This window comes from Canis lupus, chromosome 17 (assembly GCF_003254725.2).
Source record: "Canis lupus dingo isolate Sandy chromosome 17, ASM325472v2, whole genome shotgun sequence".
Classification (NCBI taxonomy): domain Eukaryota; kingdom Metazoa; phylum Chordata; class Mammalia; order Carnivora; family Canidae; genus Canis; species Canis lupus.
The window spans coordinates 31,473,712-31,490,761 of NC_064259.1; the positions used below are offsets into that span (position 1 = coordinate 31,473,712).

The 17,050-nt window shown below is 38.6% G+C and overlaps 1 protein-coding gene across 6 annotated transcripts in view; it reads right to left on the reverse strand.

Moving 5' to 3' along the window:
- Positions 1-17,050, reverse strand: part of MAP4K3 (mitogen-activated protein kinase kinase kinase kinase 3) — a 187,988-nt gene that overhangs the window by 165,551 nt on the left and 5,387 nt on the right. The window lies entirely within an intron of this gene.

Consider the following 17,050-nt stretch of genomic DNA (forward strand, 5'->3'; position numbering starts at 1 on the left):
TCCACATCTCTTCATTCAACTTCTTCTAAGCCATCTATGTCCAAAATGTCCCCTGCTATCAATAGAAATCACATCATTACCATTCACTCTTGAATGGGTACAAGACATTCCAGATAATCTGAAATATCAGACTATGAATTGTCTACCCTACATCACTCCCGCCTAGCCTCCATAGAACTAAGTGGTCCCTGCCATCAAATAGCTCATTATCTACACTTCAGTACTTCAGTTCAAACATCTTCAGTGGTTCCCTATTTCTGTCATACTTAATTTGTACCCTGGAGAGTTTCTCAAGACATATTTTGGTCTTAACTACCTCTCCGTTGCAAACAGTGACAACAAAGCATAGGTTCTGGAGTTAAGACTGACTGAATTCAAATTCTAGTTTTACCACTTACTAGATGTATGACTTTGGGCCTATTCTTGACCTTTCTTTTAGTGCCTCAGTTTCCACATCTATGAAATGGAAGTAACAGCAATGCGTACCTCCTGCTGCTGTGAGGAAGATTAAAGTGAGAATACCTATATAGTGCTTACATTAAAAAAAAAAAAATCACACCTGGTACATAGTAAATACTTCATAAATGCAATCTGCTATTATAATTATTCTTACTGACATTCAGTACTTCCTAGTATTCTCATACAAATAATTTGAGGCTTGTTGAGGAGTTTCCTGTGTGATCCCTTCTTGCTTATTCCTCCCCCAACAGGTCTTCATTCTGCAATATTCATCTCAAATATAATGCCATTCCACTTTATCAGTCTAAATCTAAACCACACCTCATGGCCTAACTTTCTCTCTTTTCCAAAAAGCCTTTCCTCTTTGGCCATGGACTGCAGCATTTTCTCACTTTTCAATTTTTATCGAGAATCACATAATTCAGTAAATAATCACAAGATGATACATATTATTTAATGTTGTGATTAAATTACTTAGTACCATCCCCGTATCTAGTCTGCCACCTCGTTGAGAAGAGGGATTACATCCTCTTCATCAGCCATAGCCCAAACTCAGCACAGATTCTCCATAAACACTCTGATGCACACCCTAAAATAAGAATGAGGGACGCCTGGGTGGCTCAGCAGCTGAGCGTCTGCCTTTGGCCCAGGGCATGATTCTGGGATCCGGGATCAAGTCCCACATCGGGCTCCTTGCAGGGAGCCTGCTTCTCCTTCTGCCTATGTCTCTGCCCCTCTCTCTGTGTCTCTCATGAGTAAATAAATAAAATATTTAAAAATAAAATAAAGTAAGAATGATATGGTACTAGAAGGATGTAAACAGGAGGAAACTCAACAACTGACTACAGAAAATGTATGTCACCATCCCCTTACCTTCTGAATCACCTGCAATTAGCATTCTTTACCAACCATTTCAACCACTCAAGAAAATGACTCTACAGGCAGCAAACATATCCTCCTAACTAGACTCACTGGTCTCCCAGTACTTACCTCCCCTAGTACTCTGCTGTATATGACTCCAAATTACCACTTTTTATTAATCTCAAACTACCTGTATTTGTATATGAACAATTTATTTATTTTTTATGTATTTATTCATGAGAGACACACAGAGAAAGCGGCAGACATAAGCAGAGGGAGAAGCAGGCTCCCTGCAGGGAGCCCAATGCGGAACTTGATCCCAGAACCCCAGGATCATGACCTGAGCCAATGGAAGACGCTCAATCACTGAGCCACCCAGGTTACCCTGTATATGAACACTTTAGAGGGAAGACCATGTAAAGACACTAAGAAGAAACAGCCATTTATAAGCCAAGGAGAGAATACTCATAAAAAAACTAACCCTAACAACACCTTGATCTCAGACTGCTAGCCTCCAGAACTTTGAGAAAATAAATTTCTACTGGTTCAGCGATCCACTCTGTGATACTTTGTTAGAAAGCTCTAACACACTAATACAAGAACCAGAAACAGATTCATACAAACACAGTTAAGTGATCTTTGACAAAAGAGCAAGGGCAATTAAATGGAAAAAGGGTGGTCCTTTCAACAAATGAAACTGAATCAACCGGACAGCCATGAGAGATAACAAAGAAAAGAAAGAGAAAAGAAAGAAAGACGGAGGTAGGAAGGGAGGAATGCAGGAAGGGAGGGAAGAGAGAGAGAAAGAGCAAGGAGGGAGGGAAGAGAGAGAGAAAGAGAGAAGGAAAGAAGGAAGGTAGCCAGGCAAGCAGGCAGGAAGAAAAGATCTAGATACAGATCCTACACTTCTCCCAAAACTAACTTGGATCAACATGGATCAGACCTACATGTAAAATGCTAAACTTCTAAAAGTTTTAGAAGATAACTGAAAATCCAGGTGACTTTGGTTTGGATTTGGAAGTCAGTTTTTAGATCTAACACCAAAGGCAGGAGATCCCTGGATGGCTCAGCGGTTTAAAGCCTGCCTCTGGCCCAGGGCATGATCCTGGGGTCGGGGGGATTGGGTACCACATCGGGCTCCCTGCATGGAGCCTGCTGCTTCTCCCTCTGCCTGTGTCTCTGCCTCTGCCCCTCTCTCTCTCTCTCTCTCTCTCTCTCTCTCTGTGTCTCTCATGAATAAATAAATTAAATATTAAAAAATAAATAAATAAATAAATAACACCAAAGGCATGATTAACAACAAACTTGATAAGTTGGACTTCGCTAAATTAAAAAACTTCTGCTCTGCTAAAGACACTGTAAAGAATGCAAAGCCACAGACTGGGAGAAAATATTTGTAAAACATATAGCTGATAAAGGACCTGTATCAAAATATATAAAGAACTCTTAAAACTCAACAATAAGGCAACCAAATCCATTTTTTTTTTTTTTACCAAGCCAATTTTTGAAAGGACAAAAGATCTGAAGGGACACTTATTAAACAAGATATATAGATGGAAAATAAGCATAGGAAAAGATGCTCAACATTACAGGTCACTAGGGAAGTGCAAATTAAAACTACAATGATACCACTACACACCTATTAGAATGGTCAAAATCCAAAACACTGACAACATCAAATGCTAGGAAGGATGTGGAGCAATAGGAATGGGAATTGCTGCTGTTGGCAATGCAAAATGGTGTAGACACTCTGGAAGACAGTTGGGCATTTTCTCACAAAGCTAAACGGCCTTACCACACAATCCAGCAATTGCATCCCTTGATATTAACCAAATGAGCTGAAAACTCATGTCCAAACACATGCACACAGATGTTTACAGAAGCTTTATTCATAACAGCCAAAACTTGGAAGCAACCAAGATGTCAATCGATACATGACTGAATTTGTAAACTATGATACAATCATACACTGGGATATCATTCAGTGATTTAAAAAAAAAAAAAAAAAAAAAAAGAGCTATATAAGTTCCAAAAAGACTTGAAGGTTGAAGGAACCTTAAATGCATATTGCAAAGTGAAAGAAGGCAGTGTGAATAGTCTACATACTGGGGTGCTTGGGGGGCTCTGTTGGTTAAGTGTCTGTTTTCAGCTCAGGTCATGATCTTAGGGGTCCTGGGACTGAGCCTCACATGGGGTTCTCTGCTCAGCAGGAAATCTGCTTCTCCCTCTCCCTCTGACCGCCCCCCCCCCCCGCAACTTGTGCTCTCTTTCTCCCTCTCAAATAAAATCTTAAAAAAAAAAAAAAAAAAAGGTCTACATACCAATGATTCTAATTTGATTCTAATTATATGCCATTCTGGAAAAGGCAAAACTATAGACAGTAAAAAGATCAGTGGTTGCCAGCAGCGGGAAAGGGGGATAAGGCAGAGGCAGACTCAGATAATTTTCAAAGCAGTGAAAATACTCTGTAGGATACCGTGATGGCTACATGTCTAATAGATCTGTCCAAGCCCATAGAATGTACAATACCAAGAGTGAGCCCTAATGTGAAATCAATACTGTTTTGTTAATTTTAACAAACATATTGCACTAATGCAGAATATTAGCAGGGGTATATAGGAACTTTGTACATTTTTTTTAGAGGCAGGGAAGGGCAGACGGAGACAATTTCAAACGTGGAGCCCAATGCAGGGCCCGATCCCACAACCCTGAGATCATCTGAACTGAAATCAAGAGTTGGATGCTTAACTGACTGAGCCACCCAAGTACCCTAGGAACTCTGTACTTGTTCAATTTTTCTGTAAACCTGAAAACAGCTGAGTCCACAAAAACAGAAGTAAACCCTGGGTACAATAGATGAAGGGAAATGGAAAAACAGGATTGGGGTTTCCACCAACAGTAGCATAAGGATAAAAATAGAAGAGATGGGGAAGGGAGAAATTGGCCTTTGCAAACTAGATGTTTGAGGTTTTAAAATTACTTCAGGATAGGTAACTATCCTTACCTATCTACTACTCAACTACTCAAAACAATATATTAGTACAGAGACCCCTGGATAAAACTAGGCCCCTGGAAAGGATTCTCGGTAAGGTAAAAACAAAAACACAAAAAGCAACCCACAAACACAGGAGAATGATAAAAACAAAGCTGGTCTCTCCTTGGGCTCTGAATAGGAAGAAAAAAAAGTCCCCTAAGAATGCAAAACCAGGGACACCTGCAGTTGAGTGTCCACCTTTGGCTTAGGGCGTGATCCCAGAGTACCAGAGTACCGGGATGGAGATGGAGTCCCACATCGGGCTTCCTGCATGGAGCCTGCTTCTCCTTCTGCCTATGTCTCTGCCTCTCTGTCTTTCATGAATGAAAAAATAAAATCTTAAAAAAAAAAAAAAAAAAGAATGCAAAACCAAGGCCCAGCTGCTCATTTGGGCTTGGGGTTCAAATGTGCATTACTGGGACACCTGGGTGGCTCAGTTGATTAAGCGTCTGGCTTCAACTCAGGTCATGATTTTCCAGGATTCTGGCATCCGCCCCCATGTCAGGCTCCTGGCTCAGCAGGGAACCTGCCTCTCCCTTCCCCCTGCTCAAGCTCTCTATCTCCTACTCTCTCTCTCCATCAAATAAATAAAATGTTTAAAAAAAAAAAAAGTCAAATGTGCATTATTCATGAAGCGTAAGGAATTCCGAACAGAGAAATTAACAAAGATCAGTCCTAGACCAAAGAGACTCATGAGGTTCCTGGAAGAAGCAAAAGTAAAACTATTTTGGAAAGACACCCCCACAATTTGAGCCACAAAAAATTCTTACAGGAAAAACTTGATGAATTCAGAATTAAAATAAAAATCTACCATAAGTGAGTCAGCAAACACAACAACAAACAGCAAGATTAAAAAACCCTTAAAATCTGAAAAGACAGTAGTAATTTGAAAGAAAATGTTAAGTATGTTAAAATAATCAAAATTAGAAAAAGGAATCAAGAGATGCCTGTGTAGCTCAGTGGTCGAGCATCTGCCTTTGGCTCAGGTTGTGGTCCTGGGGTCCTGGGATCAAGTCCCTCATCGGGCTCCCTGCAGGGACCCTGCTTCTCCCTCTGCCTGTGTCTCTGCCTATGTCTCTGCCTCTCTCATGAATAAAATCTAAAAAAAAATTAAATTAAAATAAAACCCAATTAAAAAATAAAAATCCTTGGGCAGCCTCGGTGGCTCAACCTTTTAGCGTGGCCTTCAGCCCAGGGCCTGATCCTGAAGACCCAGGATCAAGTCCCATGTCCCTGCATGGAGCCTGCTTCTTCCTCTGCCTGTGTCTCTGCCTCTTTCTCTCGCTCTCTCACATGAATAAAATATTTTAAAAAATAAAAAATAAAAATCCTTAAGTCTAAAAATAAGGTGAAAGCTCTTCATCACAATGCAATATCAACTAATAAATGCAGAAGTAGTTAATGGAATTAGAAAAGCACTATTTTGCACCACAATAGTAATAACTCAAGTATGACTCCTCAATGGATGTTAAAACTAATAAAAAGTACAAATCAGATGAGGAAGGAGATACCATACAGTCTTAAGATATCTTCCCACAAATTATTTATTAATTACAAAAGGAAAAAATAACAACTTTATATGAAGAAACCTGGCAGATCCATGTTAACCAAGTGATCAAAACTAGTATTAATAATGGAACAAGTGAGCACCATATGCCTCCTGATACTATTAAGAGGACCTATCGCTTATATACACTTCTGCCAAAAATGCATATCCTGAATTAGAACAAAAGGAACACCAGATATACCATTTTTCAACAACAAAAAAATGATGTATACTCCTAAAAAGTGTCAGTGTCTAAAAAGTTGAAAAACTATTCTAGATTAAAATAGACCACAAAATTTTGCAAAGTAAAAGTGACGTACAATCCTGGATTGATGTTTGGACTAGGAGAAAATTACTATTGTGGATCTCATTAGGCCCACTAGTAGAAATCTGAATAAGGCCCATAAATCCAGTAACAGTATTGTATTAATATTAAAATTTTCTGATTTTGCTAACTGTATTTTTATTTAAATGAATACATTTAGACAAAAAAAGAATAATGAATGTTTATCGCTAAAGGAGCATGATATCTGCAATCTACTCCCAAATGTTTCAGATAAAAATATAATATGTACGTATAGAGAGAGAAAATGTGATAAAATGTGGCAGTGTTAAACATGGTGAATGTGGTAAGGGTGTAAAAGAGTTCTTTGTATTATTTTTGCAATTGTCCTATGAGTTCAAATTATTTCCCCCCAAAAAAGGATTTTTTAAAAGCAACAGATTATACACAGACTAATTGAAAATATTGAATATATGAACCATAATACAAGATACAGAATAAAGAGTTGGAAAAATCATGACTTTACGGGACATGGTGAAATAAAAGGATAAAGCATACAATAGGAGCTCTCAAAGGGAAACAAGAAAGAGATAGGGAAGAAATAATAGTCAAAGATTTACCAGCTCAGAATTTCCCAGGACTAATGAAATGCTACTCTTTAAAGAAAAAAAAAAAAAACCAACACAAGAATTTTTATTCAAATCCACATCTAAAAACCATCAACATGAAAACTGCAGGACACAAGAGTCAAACAAACAAAAAAATCCTTTTTTTAAAAGATTTATTTACTTATTAGCAGAGTAAGGGGTATAGATTCAGAGGGAGAGAGACAATTTCCAGCAGACTCCTCACTGAGCACAGACACACGGCAAGATCCCACAACCCTGAGACCATAACCTGAGCAGAAATCAAGAAATCAAGAGTCAGATGCTTAACCAACTGAGCCACCCAGACACCTTCCCCTTCCCCAAAAATCTTAAAAGTCAGAGAGAAAAAATAGGTTAGCTAAAACAGTTAAATTGGTAACAGACCTTTTTTTTTAACCATTTTATGACAATAGACTTTTTAGCAACAGCAACAGGTAACCAGAAGATAACAGAGTATCCTCAAAGTTCTGAGAGATTGTCAACTTAAGAGTTCTATATCAAAAAAAAAAAAAAAAAAGAGTTCTATATCACCCAAATTATGATTTGAAAGTAAAGACACAATAATGACATTTCTGAGGTTAAAAGACTGAGTTCACCTTATACAGTCCCTCACTTGAAAGAGAAAGAAACAAATAAAGATGAGAAAGAAAGAAAAAGAACCTTTCCAAATAATGCTCAGGAAAAATACTGAACCCAGAATGCTAGAGTACAATGCCAAGACAAAATGGTGAGCAATTAAATTTGAAAACACATATAGATAAATTGTAAAGGAGAACTTTCTGTAATAAAATAATGTTAAAAAACACTTATCGGAGAGGGGCCCCTAGACAGCTCAGTTGGTTAAGCGTCTGCCTTGGGTTTAGGTCATGATCTCACATTCCTGGGATTGAGCCCTGCATTGTGGTCCCTGCTTACCCAGGAGTCTGCTTCTCCCTCTCCCCTCTGCTCGTGCTCTCTCTCTTTCAAATAAATAAATAAAATCTTAAAAAAAAAAAAAAACCCACTAATCAAGGAGATATAAAACAATGTAGAACCAAAGTAAAAAACAACACAAAAAGGAAGAAAGTAACTGAATTAAAGTACTCCAAAGTTCATGTACTTACCAGAAAGAAAACAGAAATATGCATGTTGAAATTTCAAGGTAATCACCAAAAGTATAAAAATAAAATGTATAACTTTTAACTCAATAGAGGGGAATGAGGGGGAAATAAAAGGAAAATGCATTGAATAACATCCAAACAGCAACCTAAGGTTAGAAAGACAAGCCTGGCCTTAACGAATTTGGAAAATTTTATACTATACATCAAGTGAGTTCAAATTCTTCAGTTGACATTCATTTGTATCTTGGGTCCCTGAAACATTATCTATCACATTTCCTATTACGGACCCTTATTTTAGTTAGAATGGCTATCTGTAACCTCTGCCCACTTTGGTCCCATGGGACTTTTTTTTTTTTTTACATTTTATTTATTTATCTTTTTAATTAACTTACAGGGGGGAGAGAGAGAGAGATTGAGACAGATTGAGCACATGCACATACACAGGGGGAAAGAGAATCTCAAACAGACTCCATGCTAAATGTAGAGCCTGATGCAGGGTTCAATCCCACAATCCTGAGACCATGACCTAAGCTGAACTCAAGAGTCAGATGCCCAACCAGCTGAGCCACCCAGGCACCCCCCGTACAGTAGTATTTTTACCTGTTTTTACTCTTTTGGAATGGCTTCTCCCACAGTTCTCTACAAACACAAACCCCGTATTTCTTTAAGTACTAGGTCAAGACACACTCTTCCAGAAAGTCTTTACCAGACTAACCCCATCTCATCTTACCCTTAAACTGAATTTCTATAGAATTTATAATATATCATTGCTTTTTTATTAAAATACTGCCTTAGGAAATTCCTTAAATCTTCGATTTAGCATAAGCTCCTCAAAATCAGAGAGAAATTTTTTAGGATCCCCTAAACAATCTGGCACAATGTTGTTCATTATTCACTTAAGGATGAAGCAAACTAAGTTATTTTTCTTCAGTAAGTTAAAAAATATGAAATCTGCAAAATATGCACACATAAATACATATCTCATATAAAAATATCTCAGATTTTTAAAGACTTTGCTTTGATCTTTAGATAAGAATGCTAAAGTGAACAGATTTTAAAGTCATTTCCCATTTTCCTTTCTTTTCACTTTTGCCAATTTTAAAATTGGCATGCTCAGAGCTAAAATGTACAAGGTCAAGTGAAAGGAAGTCAGACATCACTAATACAGTGAAGATTTTAATAAAAACTGAAAATGTGGCTCACATTCTGATTACTGCACCATCTTGAAGAAGTATTACAGAGTAATTATCTTTACTACAATATTAAGAGAAAAGGCTAGGGATAAAATTTAGAAGTTAAAAAAAATAAAAGCAAAGCAATGATAAGATAAAGATCTAAATAAATGGAGAGCAATAACACTTTCATGTATCAGAAGACTCAATGCTGTTAAGATCTCAAATTTCCACAAATTGAACTACATAATCCCAATAAAATCCCAGGAGGCTATCTACATGATAAAATGTCTTAAAATTATGCACAGAGACATGAAAAAAATGGGCATGCAAAAAGTGGTGAAATCTAAGGTCTAGTTAATTGCACTGTGTCAAATCAAGCTCCTGATTTTGATAATGCATCATATATAAAGCAGTCACTACTGGAAGAAGTTGGATATTTGCTATACACAAGATCTCTTTGAACTCTTTTTACAACTTTTTACAACTTCCTATGAAGTTGGATCTCGGTGCATCTCATGATTGAAAAAATAAAATCTTAAAAAAATAATAAAATAAAGATATTATTTATTCATTCATGAGAGACAGAGAGAGAGAGAGGCAGAGACATAGAGGGAGAAGCAGGCTCCATGCAGGAAGCCCGATGTGGGACTCGATCCCTGGACCCCAGTCGGGATCATGCCCTGAGCTGAAGGCAGACGCTCAACCAGTGAGCCTCCCAGGCATCCCTCATTTACATGAAGTTCTAAAAGAGTTTTTACAGGGACAGAAATCAGAACAAAGATTGCTATGAGGGAGGGGGTGTGAAACCAACTGGGAAGGGGCACAAGGGAACTTTCTGAGGTTAAGGAAATGTTCTACCTTAATAAGGCTGTGGGTTACACAGCTGTATCTATGTCAAAACTCCTCTAATTGAAATACTTAAGATTTATTCATTTCACTGTAAATAAACTACAATTTTATCTTAGAAATATGTAACAGCATACAAGCTTTGTAAAATATTTGTCTATAAAACACCAGAAGAAAATACATCAAAATACTCAGAATATATATCTCTTGGGAGTTAGATCATTATTTTTTAAAATGCATTATGAACATATATATGCCATATTAACAAAACAAGAACATATTTAAATGTATGCCACAATAGGGGCACCTTGGTGGTGCAGTCAGGTAAACATCCAACTCTTGGTTTTAGCTCAGGTCATGATCTCAAGGTCATGAGATCGAGCTGCAGTTGGGCTCCACACTCAGAGTGGAGTCTGCTTGAGACACTCTGTTCTCTCCCTCTGCCCCTCCCTGCTGTCTGTGCTCTCTCCCTCTCTAAAAGTAAGTCTTTAAAAAAATGTATGCCACAATAAAAACATCTAGCCCATATTCTACTGTTCTACTCACTAATTCCTACATCAATTACCCTCCAAATCTGTAGCACTGTTTGACAGGAAGACAGCTTTGCAGGTCTTCCTAGTAATCCCTCAGTAAGAGCTGAGAGAAAAGTACTGATCTTATCAATTTCCATTAGTTCTAAAGGCCTGCTAAAGAATATACTCCACAGAGAAAGGAAGCATCACTCTATTAGTTTCTTCAGAGAAACTATAGCAAAAAAATGAAACAAAATCTCACAGATATCTCTTTAGAAATACCCCAATTTCCATCACAGTTCCTCCCTCTTTGTAACTGACATCATTCTCCCACTACTAATTTATTTGAACAAATATTTTATGTGCTCCTCAGGCTTAAAATTTTGAAGTTCTCTTCAAATCATCTTTCTCCATCCTCCTATTTCTTCACAAAGCCCCATCAAATGTTTCTCCAAGATGCTTTTCATCAGTTCCTTCCTTTCCATTCTTTTTACTACTTTTCATCTTGTCTGCTCCATCATCACTTTTTTTTTTTTTTTTTTATGATAGTCACACACAGAGAGAGAGAGAGAGAGGCAGAGACACAGGCAGAGGGAGAAGCAGGCTCCATGCACCAGGAGCCCGACGTGGGATTCGATCCCGGGTCTCCAGGATCGTGCCCTGGGCCAAAGGCAGGCGCTAAACCGCTGCGCCACCCAGGGATCCCTGCTCCATCATCACTTAACCTCACCCTTAGTTTACTCCACATAATCTTCTAGCACAATTCTGTGAATCCCTTAGAGCCTCTGGGATTCTTGAGGGTTTGAAAAGTCAAAATAATTTTCATAACTATATAAAAATGTTATTTGCCCACTTTAACTGTGTTGACATTTGCACAAGAGAGCAAAAGCAATGGCTCTAAAACTGCTGGTGCCTTGGCACCAATCAAAGCAGTGTCCCACAATGTACTACCAATCATTGTATTCTTCACTGCCATGTACTCAAAGGAAAAAAAAAAAAAAGCCAGTTTCACTGAAGAATGTCCTTATTGAAACATAAACATTATTAATTGTATTAACTCCTAACCCTTAATACAAGTCATTTTGATATTTTATTTTATGAAATACATAAAACCCTTCCATTGCATACCAAAGTACAATGCAATGGTTGGTTCAAAGAACAGCATTTGTGATTTTGAGTTGCAAATTGAACTAGCCACCTTTTCCATAGGACATCATTTTTATTGGAAAGAACTGACAAATTGATTATTCATGCTTAGATATCTGACATTTTATTGAAAATGAATTAACAAATCTGTCACTTCAATGAAAAAACCCTACAGTATTTGGTTGTGATACATTTAATTTAGTTCCTTAAAAACAGAAATTTGAATCTTGGAAAACTTCTATGTACCATCAATACTTTTAAACTTTTCTGATGAAAGGAGTAATTATTTTTGATACTGTATAATGAAATACGGAAACTATGGGAGATCTGAATAACTCAGTGAATCTCTACTTTCCAAATGACCAATGTATGTTAAAAGAATCATGCATGGGTAAAAAAAGACCCATTTAAGTCCAAGAGAGACCAATAATCATTTTAACATAGCCAGGAGGAAAACTTCATGATATGGTCTTGGATTCCACGTAACAACTAACTTATGTATTTAAATTTTTATTTATTTATTCATGAGAGACACACACAGAGATAGAGGCAGAGACACAGGCAGAGGGAGAAGTAGGCTCCATGCAGGGAGCCCGATGTGGGAGTCTCGATCCCAGGACTCCAGGATCATGCCCTGGGCTGAAAGCAGGTGCTCAACTGCTACCCACCCCGGTGTCCCAACTAACTTTTAAAAAGTTATAAACTGTCAAATTGTGAAAAGTATCAGAGGAAAATATTCACGATTATCTGAAAAGGCTATTAAAGTATTGTTTTCCAGGGCAGCCCAGGTGGCTCATCGGTTTAGCATCTGCCTTCAGCCAGGGCCTGATCCTGGAGACCTGGGATCGAGTCCCATGTCAGGCTCCATGCAGGGAGCCTGCTCCTCCCTCTGCCTGTGTCTCTGCCTCTGTCTCTCTCTCTCTGTCTCTTAATAATAAATAAAATCTTTAAAAAATATATTGTTTTCCAAATACATACAAGATACCAGATTTTCTTCATATTATGTCAACAAAATATCCCAACAGAATAATGAAGAAGTAGAACTGAGACTCTTACTTAACCAAATACTAAACTTCTCAGGTATAATTGCTAATATGGTCAACAGCAATAGATATTGACATAATCACAATCCTGAAGTTCTCAATGGCATAAAGGAGCTCTGACACCAAAAATTTGAGAATCACAGATTCTATTTAGCAGATAACTCCATCTTTCCTTTCTGATCCATTCTCATCATGATTGCCAGGATAATCCTGAGCACAGCACTTCAACGTCACTCCTTGTAGAGAAACCTTTCAAGTTCCCGAAGTCCTACCATTTCATATCTAAGTGATTTTATCTAGTTTCCAAGTTTATAAATTGGCCCTACCTTATCTAACAAATATTTCTCCATGCTACTCAACACAAGCCTTCTGTGTTAGTGAATCCCCTCTTCTAGTCTCCAAGCCTTTACCCATCCCGGTAGTTACACATACCTGTGAATACCAAGGCCCTTATTCCCTCCTCTGCCCACTTCCTCTCTCCCCCTACTGGCTCTCAACTATCTAACCTTAATTCATTTTTCGGGGGCCAGAGGTCAAAAAAGACAGTGCCTTGAATGTTAGGTTTAAAAGTTTGTACTCGGGATCCCTGGGTGGCGCAGCGGTTTGGCGCCTGCCTTTGGCCCAGGGCGCAATCCTGGAGACCCAGGATCGAATCCCACATCAGGCTCCCAGTGCATGGAGCTGCTTCTCCCTCTGCCTATGTCTCTGCCTCTCTCTCTTTCTCTCTCTGTGACTATCATAAATAAATAAAAATTTTTAAAAATTTTTAAAAAATAAAATAAAAGTTTGTACTCTACAGGCAATGTAGGAAGATTTTTTTTTTTAAGATTTTATTTTTATTTATTCAAGACAAACACAGAGAGAGACACAGGCAGAGGGAGAAGCAGGCTCCATGCAGGGAGCCTGATGCGGGACTCGATCCCGGATCTCCAGGATCACACCCCAGGCTGAAGGCGGTGCCAAACTGCTGGGCCACCAGGGCTGCCCTATAGAGGAAGATTCTTTGAGCAGGAGAAGGTGGATGACCATCTCAAACTCCTAACAAGACTTTAATCGAACAAAATAAATGTCTTATCTGAACATAACTAAAATTCATAGTCAAATCTAAAAATCTTCTGAAGAGTTTAAGGACTAAGGTAAGCAGTACACTGAAATCCAAACCTATAATCTCAGGTCAAGGCAGCCTGGAACTCTGAAAAGTGGCATCTTCCAGAACAAAAAAGACTGAAAAACGAAGCTAAAGCAGAAAATAAACATGTTTTCATCTCTTGAATCTAAGGTCTTTTGGTTTCGATGAACAAAATCCATTCTTAAGACATAGACATGGCCAACAAGCACATGAGAAAATGCTCCGCATCACTTGCCATAGGGAAATACGAATCAAAACCACAATGAGATACCACCTCACACCAGTGAGAATGGGGAAAATTAACAAGGCAGGAAACAACAAATGTTGGAGAGGATGTGGAGAAAGGGGAACCCTCTTGCACTGTTGGTGGGAATGTGAACTGTGCAGCCACTCTGGAAAACTGTGTGGAGGTTCCTCAAAGAGTCAAAAATAGATCTGCCCTACGACCCAGCAATTGCACTACTGGGGATTTACCCCAAAGATACAGATGCAGTGAAACGCCGGGACACCCGCACCCCAATGTTTATAGCAGCAATGTCCACAATAGCCAAACTGTGGAAGGAGCCTCGGTGTCCATCGAAAGATGAATGGATAAAGAAGATGTGGTATATGTATACAACGGAATATTACTCAGCTATTAGAAACGACAAATATGGGACACCTCGGTGGCTCAGCAGTTGCGCATCCGCCTTCGGCTCGGATCCTGATCCCGGGGTCTGGGGATCGAGTCCCACATCGGGCTCCCTGCCAGGGCCTGCTTCTCCCTCTCCCTATGTCTCTGCCTCTCTCTGTGTATCTCATGAATGAATAAATAAAATCTTAAAAAAAAAAAAAAAGAAAGAAACGACAAATACCCACCATTTGCTTCAACGTGGATGGAACTGGAGGGTATTATGCTGAGTGAAATAAGTCAATCGGAGAAGGACAAACATTATATGGTCTCATTCATTTGGGGAATATAAAAAATAGTGAAAGGGAATAAAGGGGAAAGGAGAAAAAAATGAGTGGGAAATATCAGAAAGGGAGACAGAACACGAGAGACTCCTAACTCTGGGAAACGAACAAGGGTGGTAAAAGGGAGTTGGGCGGGGGGTGAGGGTGACTGGGTGACGGGCACTGAGGGGGGCACTTGATGGGATGAGCACTGGGTGTTATTCTATATGTTGGCAAATTGAATTCCAATAAAAAAAAATCCTCTCCTAAAATCCTAATACTATTAAAAACAAAACAAAATAAAACCATATGTAACAGCTACATACATTCACTAGTCACTAAAGGTCTTTGGTTTAAAATGACAGTGTCTTCATATGCACAAAATAGGTATGACCATCACTTAATATGCAAAAGATACATGAGGCCTACTGATTTACTTTAGGCCTAATAATAATTCAAAATGCTTAATTCATTCTGTACCCACTATGCCAGAACTCTAGGTCAATCCCAATGTCCTCTCTGTAAAACCTATGATTTATCCCAATCAGAAACGATTTCCTTTCTCTAAATTCACGTAGCATATGGTTTGTCCTCTTCATGTCAGTTCATTCACTCATTCCACAAATATGCACTGAGAGTCTAATATGGGCCAGTTACTCTTCTAGGCTCTAGAACACAGCATGAACAGAATAAAGCCATCAGCTTCCCGGATTTCAACTATGGTGGGAAGAGAAAGGTAATACACAACTAAATATAAGGTGACAGATGTCATAATAAAAATGAAAATTAGGTAAAGAGCAGAGGTAAATTTTCTATAAAGCTAACAACTTAAAAAAGTTCAGCCTCCCTCACTTGCATGAGCCTCTCTGAGTGCTGAGAATCACTAGGACATGCAGAATGCCATAGGAGGTGACCAGTAGCAGCCAGGATGCTAATAGGGAGCATTTTATGGGAGCATTTCTGAGTAAATACATAAAGAAATCTCAGAAGAAAAGGACCTGACTCTAAGGTTACAGCATTTTGTTGGGACACCTCTTCTCATTCTAAATAAATACTCACTTTCATACCAAATTTGTTATTCTAATTTATTTATTTACTTAATGAGAGCCCTCAAAGCTGTATAAACTCCAGGCTCCACAAAATCTAGATCCATTCCTGCTAATGAGAGAAAATGAGTGGGGTGCTGTTTCCTATAGGGTGGTAAGGAAAAACACATTGAAAGGTGACATTTGAGTTGAGACCCAAGGGAACAGAAGAAGCAAACCATGCAGCTATTGGGGGAGGGCAGAATTCAGGCACAGAACACCAAGTACAAAAACCCTAAGGCAGGTACATGAGAAGCAGGGTATGTTAGGGCAGTAGCAGGAAAAATACATAATAGTAAGTAATACTAGACCATAGAAGCAATTAATGATTACAGAGTCTTGTGTGCCAGGCACAGTCCTAAACACTATTCTAAGCATTGCTACTTTACAACTGAATAAACTGAGGCACAGAGAAAAGAATGAAAGTAAATGGCTAACACTTGCTGAAGCCAGGCAGTCTGACTCCAGAACCCAGCTCACCCAGCTCTTAAACCACTTTACTAATAAGCTACAGAGAGGTCGGCTGTTCAGATTATGGAGTGTCTAGACAATCTCAGCCAGTAAGAGTGTTAATACTCTAGAAAAGAAATCAACAAGGTTTTGATCTCAAACTATGATAGCTAAAATAGGTACACGTTTTATGTCCCTATAAATACCAAGTGCCATGTCTTGTCATTTTTGCTACTCCACTCACAGTCCCTAACACATTTCCTTTCATATTATAGCTATTCTATGTACGACGGTTGTTCCTTGTACTCTCAAGAGAACTAGCAACTATTCACTCTCAATGCAAAATAATGTATTAGATGTTCTTTCACAAGTAAATACATATACACATCAAATCAAACACTTCCTTCAGGGAATCAGATCCATATTAAAGTCAGATAACCTGTTTTGTATTTTTAAAGCTCTCAAGAGAGGGCAGCCCCAGTGGCCAAGCGGTGTAGCACCGCCTGCAGCCCGGGGTGTGATCCTGGAGACCGGGGATGGAGTCCCACATTGGGCTCCCTGCATGGAGCCTGCTTCTCCCTCTGCCTGTGCCTCTGCCTTTCTCTCTCTCTCTCTCCCTCCCTCTCTCTCTGTCATGAATAAACAAATAAAATCTTAAGAATAAATAAATAAATAAAGCTCTCAAGAGAAACTATCTCACAATCCATTCCACTGTCACTTTCCATCTCAAATAAATACCGATGCTGGAAAATTCTACCTTAATTTACCTTAAATGCACAAACAATGTTTCTGAAGTTTAGG